This window comes from Eptatretus burgeri, chromosome 14 (genome assembly GCF_056783735.1).
Source record: "Eptatretus burgeri isolate ZD-2024b chromosome 14, Ebu_testis_v1, whole genome shotgun sequence".
NCBI classification, from domain to species: Eukaryota; Metazoa; Chordata; class Myxini; order Myxiniformes; family Myxinidae; genus Eptatretus; species Eptatretus burgeri.
The window spans coordinates 29,922,064-29,942,051 of NC_140974.1; the positions used below are offsets into that span (position 1 = coordinate 29,922,064).

At 41.9% G+C, this 19,988-nt stretch overlaps 1 protein-coding gene across 1 annotated transcript in view; it reads left to right on the forward strand.

Moving 5' to 3' along the window:
- Positions 1–19,988, forward strand: part of LOC147012881 (sucrase-isomaltase, intestinal-like) — a 465,156-nt gene that overhangs the window by 356,521 nt on the left and 88,647 nt on the right. The window lies entirely within an intron of this gene.

Sequence of the window (19,988 nt, forward strand, 5' to 3'; positions counted from 1 at the left end):
TGCTGTGTCACCCTGGCTGGTAAACCATCGATATAGCAGTTTTGATTAGCGATTTATCTCTGAAATTGAGGGAGACTACACAACCCATTGTTCAACACATGACCCTCGAGATATCTTGCGAGTCCTCCATTGATCACGAACATATTACATGGGTGGCCTTTTGTGTAAAGACATTGCACTGCTATCTTCAAGGTTGTGGGTTCAAATCTGGCTGAACGAAGCAGTATTAAGGATTTCGATTCTAATCTTCTCAAAACCGTGCTCGTCCCATGAGGAGTACTATGTTGCCATTAACTGCCGATAAAAACCCAGCTTCACAGAGGAATCTCAATGCCCTCAGGGAGACTTGGCACGGCAACTACCGTACAATGCTACCGATGAAAAAGTTCGTGCTGCCCACTTCCAGCTCATTAAATAAAGGCAATGACCAAAGATAACGAGTCAGAGAAACTGATCTTGCCATTTGAAAGAACTTCAGCCAATCAAGTGCAGTTCCTAAAGGAGTTGCTGTAAGAAGGGAAGTTGTTTGATAAACCTGATACCCTCATTGGACACCCAACTGACACGTCCACAATGGTGAGTTAGTTTGACCTCTTTTGATTTCCAGCAGGCTTTTCAAGAAGTCGGTAGACTTTTTATTTCTGGATGGTCAGGATACTGCATTGGCTCAATATAGGACATTAGAATGCTCCAAGAAATACAAAATGAACAGAAATCTTCTTGTTATTGAGGAGGAAGAATTAATCAGGTTGATTTATCACAGTTAACAACAGCACTGACATAGAAGTAATACACTTGAAGATAATACTGTACTTTGATTACCGATTATAATGGTGCCTTGGCTGACATTAGATAATTTAATGAAGATTCCGGTGAAAATAGTTTTGACGATCCCAAGGCCAGACATGCAGTTACAATTTCATTTTAAGTACTTTCCAGTAAGTAATTCTAACCTGTCACGAATTATGCAGCAATATAATTGGGATAATTGCTAATAACTTGAAGAATATTAATATATCATCACAATTTGTGCGAAGAGTATAATAAGGAAGTGAAATGAATACGGTACGTGCTGAATTGTTTAGACTAAGCGAATTTCAAATGTAATTACAGGCCTTTCTGCTTTTGAACAGGAAACATTGTGCACTTTGCTGTAAATGCAACACGTTCCCTGGTATCTCTGTCTTCGAGGGAAACAGGTGTGCATATATAATTGAACAATACTGTCTGGCTATAGTCTGTCATGCCAGCATCCCAACGTGGCAACACGTGAACATGTGTACTGTATTTCCATTCAAACGAGAGAACGTGACAACTCACCTTTTGGCAGTACGACCACAACACAGAGTGTGGTCCAGTAAAGGTGTAGAGAGGAAGTGGTCTGAAAAATTAATTCAGCTCATTGACTGCTTCATTCAATGCCTAACAGGTTCAGCAGCTAGAAGCCGTCTGTCATCGAGGTTTGGAACTTTCAATCCCTTAATCCTACCAAACTGTGGGTCCACGTGCTTGGTTGTGTACACAGGTCGTCTTAACAGGTAGACAGAGAAAGAGAGTGAGGTGGAGAGAAAGGGAGAGGAGGTAAGGACTGAAATATTGGGAGGGAGTGAGAGAGCATGTGCGTACGTGGAAATATAAACTGAAATAATTTACAGGATTTACCACTTTTGTTTTTCTTTACAAGATAGTGAGGATGATGGAACGTAGAAACTGACAGTGGTGCAACAGTTGGACACAATATGCAAGGGAGAGGAGATAAGGAAATAATGAAATCTGCATGTAAGAGGGTTGGGTTAGAAAATATTGTGGGTATGGATGGGAGATGCATGGGATGACCATGCACAACCAGCTTGAAACCCTGCAGGGAAGAGTGTGATTGAACAGGCTCACAAAGGCAGTTCCACAGATGGGAGAAGCAAGGAAAAAACAAGTTAAGGTGTGCAGACAGCTTGGATTTTGTGAATTTAACCTGGAGGGATTACTGGAAGATGAGCATGCATCCTCGACGAGCTGGGTAGGGTCGTAGTGCTGAGAGCAAGTGGAGCGAGACCAGAGGAAGTGCAGTAGAAAACACAGACCTCTGATCTGCCTGTCAAAACAACAGACTTTGTGCATTGACCTCATCGTGTGAGATTCCAAGAAGAGAAACTAGAGCAAAGTTGATGGTGCACCATCGCAAATCCCCTTTCTTTTGTGTGTTGGAATCTCTCATGATCATATTTCATGCATCTCCCAATGTTGAGTGATAATTTCACAAAGTCCACAAGTGTGAGCCTACTCCCCGTAAAGCAAGAAAACAACATGTCCAACCTCAACAATGAACTTTCAAACTTTTCTCCCTCCATTAAAACCTGGTGACACCTTGTCAAGTCTGTCTGTGGTGTATGCTCCACCACCTCCCTTGCCTCACTTCAAATGGCACCACAGCTGAAGCTGCTCATGAGAAGGCCAAATGCCTCAATTCTGTGTATGCTTCAAAATCTAGTGTTTCCAACCCATCTCTCTCTGTATCAATCCTTCCCAGTTATATCCAACTGCTCCTGAACTCTGTGTCTTTTGCACCTGAGAATGTGGAGAAGTTTCTGGCAACCCTCAACTCTGATTTGGCAACTGTACCAGAAGACATCAGCACTCAAGTCATTAAAACCCACTCTGCTGCTCTTGTACCTCTTCTCTCTGCTCCTTTCACCCAATCATTTGCTCCACGGTCATCCTCCATCTGCTTGGAAGTCAGCCAGCATCACAGCATTGCATAAAAAGGTGCAAAACTTGATCCCCTTAATGACAGACCAATAAGCTTACTTCCAAACTTCAGCAATGTCATGGAAACCATCATTGCAGCTGATATCAAATTATTCCTTTTCTCCAACAGCCTCATCTCAGATCATCAATTTTCATTCACTCCAGATCACTCTACCTTGAACAGATCATGTATAGACGCCCTCAGTATCAGAGATCAGATCAGGGCCGTCTCTCTGGACATGTCTCGAGTACACAATACAGTCTGGCATCCCGCCTTTCTCTCCAAACTCTGTCTATGGCATCCAAGGCCAACACTGTCTGTCATCTATGGCATCCAAGATTACTAACTACCTCCATTCTCACAGCCAACGTATGGCTATCATTAAAATCCTTTCTTCTCTTCTCCCTGTCAAGGCTGGACTACCTCCAGGCAGTGCTGTAGTCTTCATCCTATTCCTAATATTCATCAATGATGGAAACTTATCTTCCCCCATCCAAATCCACGATCTTTTTTACCCCCGCTAATCCACCCCAAACCCACATCCTTCAAATTCCCTGCTTTCCTTTCTGAAAGTCCCTGTTATGTAAGGACCTGAAAGTCCCTGTAGTGTCCATGTTGTTTCCCCTATGTACCCCAGCCCATCGCTCTCCCTTCCACAGAGCTCCTCATGTCTCTGTTCCCCACTGTTTTTTCCTTCCCTCCCCCCCCCTCTTGCTCTCATACGAGCCTCAACAGTGTTTCCTTCAAAAAATTAAGATCTCTGACTATCTAGAAAATCCTCTTCATTTCTTTGCTGATGACTCCACTCTCTGCCATTACATCCCTCATCATTCTGACAAACAGGCTACAGCCTCTTTCCTCTCGTCAGACCTTGACAAAACCACAAACTGGTCAAACACTTGGAATGTGTATTTTAACCCTGAGAAATCACATACACTCACTCTCTCTCCGAAAGGACAGTTCTGAAAACCCTCCTGGATACTTTCTCAACAACCCTCTCAAACAAGTTCATTCACACAAAGTCTTGGGTCTCACTCTCAGCCAAAAAATCTCTCTTAAGCAAGCTGCATTTCAAACTTGGCCTCCAAAGCCAGATGCTGACTGTGCATCCTCCGTTATGTGAAGCACTTCCTCGGCACACGTGAGATCCTTTCCACCTGTAAGGCTTTCATTCGCAGCTTGATGGAATGATGCTATCCCTTTGGACTGGTGCCCCTGCTTCACACCTTGCTCATGTTGACACTATCACTTTGCCATGATCGACAGTTCGGTGGTGTCTCTGTCTTCTTCTGCCTCCTTTCTAGTATTGCTTCCTCTGCCCTCTCCGTGCTCTGTCCTCCCCCCTCCCACCTCAGATATCTACATGATGCACATGGTCTACCAGCAACCCCCTATGAGTGAAACTGCCAAAATGCAGGATCACTGCTCACCTCCACTCATTTGTTACTCTTCTTTCCTACCTGTTCCATCAGGAACCTTTCCTTTCCATCAGGAACCAACTTCCACACTCTCTTCCATCTCATTCTTCCCTCCAGGTCTTCAAGACAGCTGTTCACCACCATCTCAAATCATCCCCCATCCAAAACCATGATCTTTTTGACACCCATTAAACCATCCCCACCCCTCCCAAACCTTTGCTTCTGTATCCATCTTGTCCACCCTTTTCATTCTCCCCGAACTCTTATTGTTACCAGCATCCCTTTTTGTCGGTCTCTGATTATTTTCTCCCTCCACCCTGCTGCTCCTTTTGTTATGATGCATCCGAATCCATTATTTATTCTCATTCTTCAACAAGCCTTGACTATGTATATAAATATATATTTTTTTGATAAAAAAATATTTAAAAATGTAAATGAACAGGAAATAAAGATATGTATATTTGGGAAAAAATTACATGTTGATACCAGGACACAGAACCCCACATCCTTTGGAAAACTGTACCAGTGCTTTACCAACTCAGCTATCTGAACCCCCCACAGAATGCTGATGCAATTCTTCTACATATTGATGCCACTCTCTTTCCCCTGCTGCTTCTTCGGCACTTGCTGCCAACCACAGGAGCAGCAAGGATCTGTCCACGAGAGGGTTTTCCCCATATATAGATGCCACTCTTTGCATCTATATGCGGCATCTGCATGTAGGAGAATTGTATATTTAACCTGTGTGTTTCTCAGATAGCTCAGATGGCAGAGCACTGGAAGGTCTTTCCAGAGGACCTGGATTCAATTCCTGCTCTGGGCATGTAGTTTTTCCCACATACACATTTAATTCAAAAATGTGCATGCAATTGCATTTATGATTTGACACAAGCACCTTCTTGCCATGTGGTGATCATTACTATCAAGTTTGAATTTCTGCAGGACAATTTTGGAGATAGTGTGATGTACGGACAGAAGGGTGAATCTGATTAAAATATCCCCTGTAATTTTTCAAAAAGAGTGGAGATAATAATATTCATAGAAAAGATTGCCGAAATAGATGTGCCTCACCAAAATATGCCACCAATTTTCGAGGGATTTGAAGAATTCTCCCATTTTACTGAGTGACTGATTCAGTGTCCATATGGATAATCATCTGGGAACTCTCAGTTATTGGAGTTTTCCCTTGAAGCCCAGAACCTCTCCGAGCAGTTGATTTTACATCAGGTCAGGTCAGGAATAGCACCATGTGCCGAAGCAGTGTGTCACCATGTCCACTTTCCACCGGTACTCCAGGGGCCTCTGTCGAGACATCCCCCAGGCAGATACCCCTAGGCAGCTGACGTTCATGGCCTATACAGGTAACAAATCTCATCGAAGTCTCTCTCAGCAAATGCTCATTAGACACAGAGTCCAACAAGCAATAGTGGAGAATTCTCTGAAGAGACCTGGAACCAAAGGAGGTAAATCTTTGTCTCAAATCATTGGTCAGAGTCCAAGTCTCACATCTGTAGAGCAAAACTGGAAGCACCAAGGACTTAAGAATCGGACTCTCGTCCTCCTGCACAGGTACCAACTGCACCACACCCCATGGTCCAGTGAATCTATGACTCCCCAGGCTGATCCCAGATGTCTATCGACCTCCAATTCACAACATGCGAAGTCATGAATGTCACTGTCAAGGGAAGTAAATGACAATAATGACTTGACCAGAGGTGATGCTTGATCCTTTTACAGATTCTTCAAATCTCAGAACTGCAGTATTGATGTCGAGATGCTGGAGCTCAGATGACAGCAGAAACAAGTGATCATCCTCTCTTTGAGTCAGGACATTCCAGGCACCCACCCAAAGGGACCACCTTCGGTTCAACCGAGGAGTCTGCCATCTGGCAGAGATGTCAACAAGTCACTTGAGCCAAGTCTCAAAGTCTAAAGTCTTTGAGGGCAAGTCTCAAGTCGAGTCTCAAGTCATCCTCACATTACTTCATTCCTCAGCTTGTGCCAAGTCCCCCAATGAAGAATGTTGGACGAATATTGATACCCACATTTTTATCGCTGTTTTGAATGTATCCGGTCAGGTGCAATGTGTGGAAAGGGAGAGGGGGATGGAAAGGAGACAGCAGGGAGAGAAGAGGAGGAGAGGAGCGGGGGAGGGGGGGAGAGAGAGGTGGGGTGAGGGGAGGGGGAAGAGGATATGGGCTGAGCTGCTCAATTATGTCCCTGGAGCATTGGGATAGTCCTTTGGCCCCATTGTCTGAAATTTCTCAGTACCATAGGTGTTACTTTGGGAAACAATCCCTCCAGTCGTTGCTCTCTTGGTGCTTCGTGTCATTGACCTCTTTCCACTGCTTTGCCCCATGCTCTGGGTTTGCTGCATTCTGTCTCCTGCTGTGTTGGTTAAGAGGCTACACCTGGAAGATGCTCACCTGCACATCACTCCCAGCCTCAGCAGTCAGCATCATATATTGCGACGAGCAAATATCACCGTTCGCTCACTGATGGTAATACTTAAGGGAGGAGGGAGAAAAAGAGGGGGGAAGAGGAAAAGAGGGTTGGGGAATAGGGAGAGAGGGGTGGGGAAGAGGAAGAGAGGGGTGGGAGAGAGGGAAAGAGAGGTGGGGGAGAGAGAGTGTGGAGAGTGAAGGGGTGGAGGAGAACGGAGAGAGGAGGGAGGGGGAGTGAGGAGGGGTTTGGGAGGGGTAAGACAGTGTGAGGTGAGAGGAAGAGAAGGGGGACGTGTGGTGGAGCATTAATTATGATTCATAACATCTCATCAAAATGATTCTGCAGAGAATAACAGTAAAGATGGAAATAAAATAATGTTTGAAATCCATTTTCTACCTGACATACTATAAACACGGCCTGGAGACAAACTTCTGTCCCAGACATAAATACTGCCCGGACGCGTCTAGATATGAACACTGCCTAGACGCGTCTGGAGACAAACACTGCCCGGACACGTCCAGAAACAAACACAGCCCAGACACGTCCGGAGACGAACACCGCCCAGAGACGAACACTGCCCGGATGCATCGGGAAATGAACACCGCCCGGATGCATCTGGAGAAGTACATCACCTGGACTTATCCAGAGATGAACACCACTCAAATGCATCCGGAGATGAACATCACCCCCAAAAGCGTCCAGAGATGAACACCGCCCATACACATCTGGAGACGACCACGGCCCGGATGTGTCCGGAGACGAACACCACCTGGACGCGTCCGGAGATGAATACTGTCCGGATGCATCTGGAGATGAACACCTCCCGGATGCATCTGGAGATGAACACCGCCCGTACACGTCCGGAGATGAATACCACCCAGACGAGTCCAGAGATGAACAACGTGCAGACATAACCACTGTCCAGATATGCCCAGAAAAAGAGAGAGAGACAGACAGACAGACAGAGACAGAGAGACAGAGAGAGAGACAGAGAGAGAGACAGAGAGACAGAGAGACAGAGAGACACAGACACAGAGAGAGAGAGAGAGAGAGAGAGAGAGAGAGAGAGAGAGAGAGAGAGAGAGAGAGAGAGAGAGAGAGAGAGAGAGAGAGAGAGAGAGAGAGAGAATGTGGGAGGAAGGTACTGCAATGTATTGGGAGGAGGTAGAGCAAGGATGGGAGATTGAGATGGGGTTATGGGAGTGAGCAGAAATAATGTTATGCTTAAGGAACAAACACACATACATACACAAACACACACACAAACACAAACACACACACACACACACACACACACACACACACACACACACACACACACACACACACACACGTGCTTGGCCGATATCAGCAATTTTTCAGCAATCAGCAGGTTGAAGTCATTGTGATTATCAACGACAGTACTTGCTGTATCCAACCCAGAAACCTTGATTAGCTTTCACCAGAAAACAACGTCGCATTTACACAGAGGTTTCAGGGATATGTTCCAAACATTATTCTTTATAAACAGCTGCGTGTGGACGGCTGGAAAAAAATTGGCTCAGTATTTTATAAAACACATTAATATGGCAAATGGCTTGGTAATTGGGTGTTACTTTAGAGAACAACTTGCTCAGAATGATGGAGGATGAACCACTCGTTCAGGGTGATGGAGGATAAACCACTCACACAGAGTGATGGAGCACGAACCACTCAATCAGGGTGACGGTGTACAAACCACTCACTCAGGGTGACAGAGCATGAAGCACTCGATCATGGTGATGGAGCACGAACCACTCGCTCAGGGTGACAGAGCATAAACCACTCACTCAGGGTGATGTAGCACGAACCACTCACTCTGAATGACGTGGCATGGCAAAAACGTCCGCAGAGAGTGAACAATTCACTCAGAATGACGTAGCGCGGTACCGTGATCAGCAATGGGTGCTCGGCAAGTGGCTTAAGCACTCATGCAAGCACTCCATTAAAATGGTTGATAACGAATGGTTGGCCAGGCTGTCGCTGTATACCATAAAGGATCCCTTTCACTTCAAAGCCTGGCTTCACCATGCATGTAGCAATTAATTAAATATAATGAATTAATAAAATTAAATGTCTTCATCCATAAAAGAGCTGCAGCTTAATGCAGAACAACCCTAGAGATATCGCAAAGTCCAATCACCTATGAAATAAACATTACAGAAAATCCGCCATTTTGCCTGCTCATCTGTGTACAGGTCCCATGGTCCATCGTTCGCGGTCTGCACAATCATGATAACTTATTTTTAAAACGTCCATTTTTTACCAGATTTCCTTTGATTCCCTGTAGTGCACATCAAGAAAATCCAAAAATATAGACACAGATCTGGCAGATGCCATGGATAGGCAGTCCCTCTGGGGAAAGGGCATTAAGTTTTGCAGGGAATGCATTCAATCATTCAGCTCAATGAAGCTGGTTAATTTGTTCACTCAATATAATTATCCAAACAGTTGAAAAAGATAAGTGTAATGCTTTGGAAATTACAAATTTTCTTGTGTATGTATGGAAGAGAGACATAGCCTTGCTTGCTTAAATAAAAATAGATATATCGGCTTAGTTATAAGACTTTATTTCTTTAAATTATCAGATTTCACAACAGATTTCGACACTCATTTATCCGGACGATATCCGATCCTAAAAACCGAAATAATATTTCCATGATATACTTCAATTAGTCTGTGAGAGTAGATAATGGAAAATCATCTCATATAATGCAAGAAATTGCTCCAAGCTCCGAATTAGAAAACTATAGCACTTACAAAAGTGACGTATACAACGATTCGTAGCTATGATGAACAAGCATTTGATATGAGTGACGAAAGGGAAAAAAATACCTTTATTGTTAAGAAGTTGTTGCAGCCTGTTTCAAGTCAAGGCATGGTTGAGCAGGCCAAAAAACATGGCGGCTTCAGACCCCAGCGAGGTTACCCAGGAAACGCCTAACGACCCAGAGAGCGAGGTGGCCGAGGATTGCCTGATGAAGGATATAATTAAATAATGCAGTTAATTATATTCAAAAGGGATGTTTTAATTGACTCAAACACCCAATTTTCACTCCTGCACTTCCTTGGAGTTTTCTTAGTATGCGTGCAAAGTTTTAGGCTGCTAGATTTTATGGTTTTGGAGTTATGGAGGAGACACACACACTTACACACTGACACACACACACACACAAACTCATTTCCTTTTATTAGTATAGATGGCTGGGCAGTTGTCAGAGCTCTCGAGTGTAAAAGTTTCCGAAGGTGGTGGAATTTCTGCACTGATTAGAAATGGAATGGAGTTGGTGAATTGAAAAAGGGAAGGGTGGTACACCACATGAGAATAAACACAAGTGATGCCCAGATATACACACAAGTTGTATCTCTGTATTTCTTCTCCGTATTTCTGTAGTTTTTCTTGGCTTTTACTCTTCCTGGTCAATTATTTTACAGATACCATCCACTCCAAATCAAAAATCAGTTTCATGTTGTGTTTTTGCTCAGTTTTTCTGCATCACCCATCTGCCCACTCTTGGTATATCCCTTCCCACCACCTGGAATAATTTAGTTACATTTCTAGATAGGCTAGAATCTGATTTGGATGGCTCAGGTCTTATGTTTGAACCATGGTGTCTTTATACTGTGCCAAATGATGCATGTCTGGCCTCATTCCATTTGAACTTGGTTGTAAGCTTTGTAATTTGGCAATTGGTATCTACCAAAACTGGCACCAGGAATCCTAAGTGCTGCCTCAGGGAAAAATTCAGGACTTCTGCTAATAGAATAACTCATTGCGTTCGCAAGGAGGGATGGATGAATCACTATCTGTGCTGCACTGCATCTGTGATTAACAAAACTGCAGGCAAATTATGGGGTTAATTCCCTGGAAACTTTCTAGAAACCTACTGGAGGCACCGTTTGTCCACATGCCACTGTTATTAAGCCAATGGTCTACTTTTTTATGGGCTTTGATGGGGATTTGCCAAGGCATTTGCTTCCTGACAAAACGAGATGTGCATGCATGAAATTAAGGTGTCATCATTATTGGCTCGGGATGTTCCTCTGTGGCTGATCATTTGTGGAGGGATTCTCATAAGCACCATAAGAACATCCCTGAGCTGCAATAAGGCAGGGATTCAACCCCCACCCCAAACTACCATAAAACGTGTGGCATCAAAACCATAAACCAGTATAACAACTCATTTGAGTACTCCTTGGCTGTGCTTTGTTAATGCCACTGTCAGTAATGAATACAAAAGTCCCTTTTGCTTTGCTTGCACTGTTGAAGACATGTGCAGACTTTGTTAGCTTAAACATTTTCAAAGTGTTGAGTTTGCAAATTCAACAACATCTTACCATTTTGTTTTCATCTCTAACATCCCACCAATTTGGGAATTAACAAGTCTAAGAATGGCTTCCATATGCAGAGGCCATCTATGGTGGGTTTAAGGTAAAGCATACAAGTATCAGCGACAGTGATAAGCGTTAGGGTCAAAACTCTCTTCATACTTTCGTATGTAATAAATAATTCACTCCTTAAGGTGTGTGAATGTGGTATTTTATAAAGGAGGTGTGTGTGTGTGTGTGTGTGTGTGTGTGTGTGTGTGTGTGTGTGTGTGTGTGTGTGTGTGTGTGTGTGTGTGTGTGTGTGTGTGTGTGTGTGTGTGCGGGCGCACGTGTGCACATCTGTGCGAGATGCTATGTCGACCATCCTCGGTTTGACTGCTTAAGTTGGCACCATCATTACTTCTGTTGACCTCATTGTGCTGAACTGTATGATGTGGCTGTGTCACAGTTAAAACTCTCGTCCATTCACTTGGATTACTTTTCTGTGGAGGAGATTCCATGATTTGGCATTTTCAGGAGCTCAGAACATCAATGGATCAATGAACTCAACATTTAATTAACCCAGTAAAATTAAAGGTACATTTGCTGAGCTGCAAAAGTATGATGATGAACGACCATGATAAAGATTTTTTTTTAAATCAAACTGCTACGGAGGATGGTAATGGATAGATAGCTCCAGAGGGAATTTCCACCATGAAGTGCTGAACCAAACTTTACTTCCTATGCATTGATCCAGATTCACTTTATTAGCCCAGATTCACTTTATTGTGTGCATCTGTGCATGCGTGTGAGTGTGCATCCGCAGCCATATCTCGGAAATATATGGACCAATTTTATTCATACTTGGCAGAAAGACAACAGATGATGGATTACATGTGCATATCATAGTTTTTTTTTAAACATCAGATCCAATATGGCCGACTGGTGGCATTTTAGTTGTCAAAAAGCAACACGGTGTTGAACACATCCTCAACCATTTCTCGGACATACATTTACTGATGTTGTTTAAACATGGCACACCGATAATAATTGATGGCTTACATATGCATGTCATTTTTATCCGAGATCAGATCCAAGATGGCCCACTGGTAGCCATTTTGTTAATTAAACGTGTCCCCAACCATTTCTCCGACATGGATGCTCTGATTTTATTCAGACTTGGGCCAAGCACAGTCCATAATGGCATACACTTGAGCCGAACTGTATTTTGTGATCTGATCAAAGATGGCCGACTGGTTGACTGGCGACCATTTTAGTTGTAAAAAAAACCCGATGTTGAAAACGTCCTCAACCATTTCTCGGACATTCATTTCCCAATGTTGTTCAAACTTGGCACACAGATAAATAACGATGGCTTACTTATGCACGATGGTTTTTTTGACATCGGTATTTTATTTGTACGATATTGTATATAATATAATATAATATAATATTTTATTGTACGATTTACACCATGGAGTATGAGTATTTTATTGTATGATTTACACCGTAGAGTAGGAGTTTTATTGTACGATTTACAGCGGCGTGTACATGTATTTTATTGTCTGATTTACAGCGTAGAGTACTAGTATTCTATTGTATGATTTACACCGTAGAGTACAAGTATTTTATTGTACGATTTACACCGTAGAGTACAAGTATTTTATTGTATGATTTACACCGTAGAGTACAAGTATTTTATTGTACGATTTACACCGTAGAGTACAAGTATTTTATTGTATGATTTACACCGTAGAGTACAAGTATTTTATTGTATGATTTACACCGTAGAATACAAGTATTTTATTGTATGATTTACACCGTAGAGTACAAGTATTTTATTGTATGATTTACACCGTAGAGTACAAGTATTTTATTGTATGATTTACACCGTAGAGTACAAGTATTTTATTGTATGATTTACACCGTAGAGTACAAGTATTTTATTGTATGATTTACACCGTAGAGTACAAGTATTTTATTGTATGATTTACACCATAGAGTACAAGTATTTTATTGTATGATTTACACCATAGAGTACAAGTATTTTATTGTATGATTTACACCGTAGAGTACAAGTATTTTATTGTATGATTTACACCGTAGAGTACAAGTATTTTATTGTATGATTTACACCGTAGAGTACAAGTATTTTATTGTATGATTTACACCAAAGAGTATGAGTATTTTATTGTATGATTTACACCGTAGAGTACAAGTATTTTATTGTATGATTTACACCATAGAGTACAAGTATTTTATTGTATGATTTACACCATAGAGTACAAGTATTTTATTGTATGATTTACACCATAGAGTACAAGTATTTTATTGTATGATTTACACCGTAGAGTACAAGTATTTTATTGTATGATTTACACCGTAGAGTACAAGTATTTTATTGTATGATTTACACCATAGAGTACTAGTATTTTATTGTATGATTTACACCAAAGAGTATGAGTATTTTATTGTATGATTTACACCATAGAGTACTAGTATTTTATTGTATGATTTACACCGTAGAGTACAAGTATTTTATTGTACGATTTACACCGTAGAGTACAAGTATTTTATTGTATGATTTACACCGTAGAATACAACTATTTTCTGGTATGATTTACACCGTAGAGTACAAGTATTTTATTGTATGATTTACACCGTAGAGTACAAGTATTTTATTGTATGATTTACACCGTAGAGTACAAGTATTTTATTGTATGATTTACACCGTAGAGTACAAGTATTTTATTGTATGATTTACACCATAGAGTACAAGTATTTTATTGTATGATTTACACCATAGAGTATGAGTATTTTATTGTATGATTTACACCATAGAGTACAAGTATTTTATTGTATGATTTACACCGTAGAGTACAAGTATTTTATTGTATGATTTACACCGTAGAGTACAAGTATTTTATTGTATGATTTACACCGTAGAGTACAAGTATTTTATTGTATGATTTACACCGTAGAGTACAAGTATTTTATTGTATGATTTACACCATAGAGTATAAGTATTTTATTGTATGATTTACACCATAGAGTATGAGTATTTTATTGTATGATTTACACCGTAGAGTACAAGTATTTTATTGTACGATTTACAGCGTAGAGTACTTGTATTTTATTGTACGATTTACACCGTAGAGTACAAGTATTTTATTGTACGATTTACAGCGTCGTGTACATGTATTTTATTGTACGATTTACACCGTAGAGTACTTGTATTTTATTGTACGATTTACACCGTAGAGTACAAGTATTTTATTGTATGATTTACACCGTAGAGTACAAGTATTTTATTGTACGATTTACAGCGTCGTGTACATGTATTTTATTGTATGATTTACAGCGTAGAGTACTTGTATTTTATTGTACGATTTACACCGTAGAGTACAAGTATTTTATTGTACAATTTACAGCGTCGTGTACATGTATTTTATTGTATGATTTACAGCGTAGAGTACTAGTATTCTATTGTAATGGTCTACTTGGTTTTTATGGAAGCTTTCTGCATATGAAATCTCATGGGGTGTTCATTTTCTTTAAACTTAAACTTGATTGCCAAAGCTTGGAACTTGCTGTGTCAAGATGCCAAAAGAGCATTTTAAATCTTTGTTTGCTATCGAGCTCGATACAAATTAACTGAACTTAGGCAAAAGGGTCACCTCTGCACCACTAAGCCACCACACTCATCCCCATTCACACTTTCTGTAATTTTGTGTGACCTTTAAAGATCCCTTTTTGGTGTGGCCTTTGCTGTGATTGGTTTGTAAGTTTGCAATGTTTTTGTTTGCTGAATTCCACTATCACATCATTCAAGGGATGAAGCAGAGGATGGTAAAAGAATGAACAGTTCTGTATTTACCATCACATGAAGCACTGTATTGCCTTGCATGCATGTACCGTAATGCAACTAAATTTCTCATCATTGCTTAATTAAAATGTGTTGAGTGAGTGCACCCCGATCTCCTCTTCCTCCTGGATCACCCATCATTTATCTCTTATATTTGATTCCCCTCCCCTCCCCTGCAACACTTTTCCTTCTGTACATACATATAAGCACATGCATGGCTCCTTAGTCTACATGACGCTTTATTCGGTTGTGTTGAAATCTGTTCAGAAATTCCTGGATAACTTCACGTACATTAATTCATCATACGTACGTATCCACTACATGTTGTTCCAAAATGGCTCGTTGATGTTTCTGGGAATGCGCTCAATGATGGAGCGACAGGTTGATAGAAATGTGAGGAACAGTAAAAAGACAGTGCAAGTTGAAGGTAACGGCCTTTTTGCCTTGCGCAAATTACGGCAGTGAATGCATTGCAGGTAAGTAGCAATTTTCACCACTGGTGGTCGCAAACACGTGGACATCTCAAGGTGATGGAAAGAGTATTAACAGGTTCAATGGTTACAGCTGTCACCTGTCAGGGCATTGATGGGTTTGGCCTTGCTGTTTGGCAATGCCGCCTAGCATTCTTTCAACTTCTCTTTCCTGTAGGATTATATTATGGATTTGGTCCTCGGAGACGTGCTGTTGGAGACACCGTGGAATAGGAAATGAAAGGACAATTTTAACGTGTAAGAGACGTTGGATCCATTAAACGCAAATATCGTAAATATCGTTTTCTTGGCCAATGTCGAATACGTGCATAGGTAAATTGGGAAGGAATTATAAGAAAGAATAGCAATTATGTTGATAATTAATACGAAGAAAGATGTATGTATGAATAAGCTGATTCTAAGAGCGAAGAGAAAAAGAAAGAACAACAACTTCATTCTCATGATAGGTTATATTAGCTGCACTGAATGAGATGTGAAACATTTAAATTTATTAACCTTGATAAAAGGCTCTTGGGGGAAGCTTGAACATATTGTCGCAACCCTGTGGTGGTTACGTTATTTTCCCTGACCCAATTATCGTGGACGCGCAGTTAACACCAACCAGGCTGAATCGCCGAGCGGTTTTCCTTGGAGACGAACAGCTGAGTTTCTCAGAGATTATGGCGCGTGGGAAGAAAAGGGCGGCATGGACGGAGCAGATTGGCTGAAGCACAATGGGGTTTATCTCGAACCCACGACACATAGAAAACACAAGCAACTTAAAACAAACATGGGGGTTTCATGAAAATAAATCAAATATTGCAATGGTAATAATTCAAAGTGTAATAATAAAATGTGAGGTAAATTAAAGCCTAAAATCGAGGCACCTCTACACACGGACTTTAATACAGAAAAGGAGAAAAGAAAAGACAATAAAATCCTCCCTTTATTCTGGCACTTAGCTTTGTACAGAGATCGTCTTTGTTGAACTTTGGGGTCGAGCTGTGTCATCCTGCATGGGAAGATGCACCCAAAATTCCGCCGAGCTGCTTTCCGGGCGGGAAAATGTACATGACATAACTTGGGAGGCAGTATTCAATGCTAGCGCTCGCCAATCGGCGTGTGGCTTCTTCTCATGAACGAATATGCTGAATGTTCCTCTCTTACACCAGGTTCGCTTACAATGATCGCCCACCTTCCTCCTCAACTATACGATGAGACGATCTCTGAGGCCCCATGATCAGGCCATGAGGCACGCTCTTCTTCCCTCCTCAGAAACATACACACTTCATATTTCAGCCGAACAGGAATGGCAAGTGTCTTGCACAGCACGCGGGCAAATTCACAACACGACTTGACAATTGTGTTGCTGTATTTCGCCATGTTCAGACGTAGCCAGCCAATGAGGCCCCCTTACTCGATCGTGCCCCCCCACCCCCACACACACACTATTGCGTCCTCTCACTTCTCCCGCTCCGAACCTCAATTTCCTTCCACCGGTTCTCTGACGTCATGCCCATTAATCATCCACTCCAGGGGCATGGCCTCACCATCCATCACCCCAGGAGGTGGGGCTTTCTGCCAGCTGGACATACAGCTCAGTTGTCACTCTTTTAAGGACATGATTCCTTTTTATCGCCGGTCTTGAAATTCAAAAAAAACAGAGGAAAAGGTCACGGGAGGAAATTACATACTGGAGGAAATTGGCCTTAATCCCTATCTAATTAACACAGCACTGCCCCCCCCCCCCATGCAGTGACAGGTAACAACACACACTGACAGTTTCCAAACCTAATTGACACTGAGATGTCTCCTGCACGTCCAAGGACCAAGCAACTCTATACAAGCCTAACTTTCCGATGAAATTCCTCTACCTACCCCAACAACCATAACAATACATTCCACACAGTACAAGGACATTGGTAGATATCAGTGCACTTCAATGTCAATTACAAGGATATTAATAATGGCCAAAGGGAAAACGCACATGGTATATGCGGGATTTGAACCTGGTTTTCCCACTTCATGACCCAAGGGCTCAGATGGGACGCACTAAACAGACCAATCTGAACACAAATTTCACTACACAATTGACTTTTCCCCGATGTGAATTGGCAACAGCTGGGTGAACAGAGAAATGGCTTTCTGTTACCTTTGGGTGTTCACAATGGACCGTCACCCTGACTGCAGTACGGGTTAGAAAGCTTGCGATGAAGCATAATTCCCATTCCGCACTAGGTAATTCACCCGCTCGGCAAAACCGGACATATTCTGTGTAAACCGCACCTGTATCGATAAATAATTTGTATTCTTACAATCAGCCTTTGGTTTTGCATCCAGCATGGCTGTAGCAGAGTGATTATACAAGGCTTTGTTATACCGAGAATACAATGCATTTATTTACTTTCTATTGTGCTCTATCTGCATCAGTCAAGGCTCATGAGACAGTTTTCACATTGCACCAGGAGCGAGTTTGTGAAGTTAGAAAGACGCAACATTGCCTCCAGGCCTTGTGAGAATGGAACATTACAGAGGCAATCTTGTTTTTTGATATGCAAACCGCAGACTCTCCACCGTCACACAGATGTTTGTCTGAATGAATTGTACGCTTTCTGCAAACATGCTGTTCTGGCAACAACAAAAAAGAAACAACCAAATTGCACGAGCATCATTCCTTCCAGCTGTCGGGGTACGGCGGATGGCTTACTTTATGGAACCCGTGTCCCCTTTGTATATTAACATGTATGCAGTTTCTACGACACAAACGCAGATGTGCTGACACGGCTGCAAATAGAGAGGAGACTTTCCTTTTTACAACAATGCTGAATAGCCTGACATAAGTCCTCAAGGGTCTATAGCAGCCTGTACATCAAAATCCTCCCTTTTGTTTTTCTTTCTTCATCAGCAAAGCACTGTCCAACACACTAATTAATCCCCATAACCCAGGCTATGAACATGCTGTGGGGTAGATGAAGTTTGTCTTTGCTGAATTAATAGCCTGCCCACGTTTTACGATATTTCATCAGTCCGCCTGTCTTTCCCTGTCAAACACTCCATTTACACTGGATGACCGAAACCGAGGCTGCATACTGAACGGACAGCCCTGGAGTACGCATGGCGAGACGCGAAGGTCGTTTGGCTTTAATTCATTGCTGCTTGGGCTGCAGATTACACGATCCGGCCGTCGATTCTGAGCACAGGTGTATGACCCGGGTTCACCTGTGAGATTTAGTACCCACCATACGAAAAAATTCAAAATAAATAACGAGCATGAAGAGAAACGTTTCCGACGCGTAACAAGAAAAACTAGAAGGGCACTCGGTAGAGCGCGGACCTCCACCAAGCAATGCCTGATCCAAGAGAACATATCGTTCCCAATACATTTTTGAAATATCATGCTATACATAGTACTATATCGTTATTGACCCTATCACTCAATGGTGAAGAATCACTTTAAAAATTGAATAACTCTCGTATCCAGATACGGATTCGAATATTCACCAAAATCGAATCAATTCGTCCTTGTCACACACCCAACATGTCCACCAAGTTCCGCACGAATCAGTCCACAACTTTTTGAGACATCTTGCACACAAACAAACAAATGAAATTGCTCGTTGAGCAAGGAATTGCCAGAATAACTTTGTCATATCTCCATGATCTCTGAAAAAACAAAAACCTGGAAATCAATTTGGTTCTCATAAGTCGATAGTGCTACTGTTTAATGAGTTATCGCACTTAGTTTGGTCATGGTCATAACTTTGAAGTCAATCGGACTTGAAATGGCGTTTTTATCGCAATTTGAAAGTTTTGACCCGACCCCCCTGACATTCAACCCCCGACCGTGAAGAAGGGTGTTGGTGTGACACATATGAGACATATGGTTGGATGCAGTATTGGAAGATGCACATTTTGGATTTGGTTTGAAGTCGATACGACCATTTTAGCGGACGTTATTGCGAAAATAAGAATTTCGGTTTTTCGGTGACCTTGACCTTGACCTTTGACCTAGATTCACCAAAAACGACAAGTGTCTAAGTGGGACCATGGCTGACGTCTGTACCCAGTTTGGTCATGATCGCTGAAACGGTGTGGCTGCTGCAGGGTAAACAAACACACAAACAAACAGACAGACAGACACACAGAACGACACACACAACCGACCAATATAATTGCCGAAATCCGAAGGATTCCGGATATTAACAAACAGACAGAGAGGGGTGAAAACATAACCTCCTTCACCTTCAGTGGTGGAGGTAACAAAAACCTTTTTTAGATGTCATATCCTTCAAAAATGGCATTGAGGTCGTAGAGAAAGGAAAGCTTTTTTTGTGATCTTGCATGCAGATGGTGTATGTACCCTTGGAAGATTTTGTACAATATCTGGACTCATGGAGGAATGAAGAGATAGAGGGTAAAAGGGCAATGGACCTACAGTGAGTGGTACAGTGGGACAAAAGGCAGACACAACAATCAAGGGAAAAACAAAGAAGATAAAGAGAAAGAAGACATGAGGAGGAAACACAATAACCTATAAAATCGTTGGATTAAGTTAGGTTAACAGGGGTAGAAAACATCACAAAAGGGTTGCAGTAATAGGGGATGGTGATGCACCACCTGCTTGAAGCCTTGGAGGGAAAAGTGGGGTTTATGTCTGAAGCCAATCATCATTTTCAAACAAAATTCCATTTCACATTCGTCTGTTTCTGATAAAGCATGTT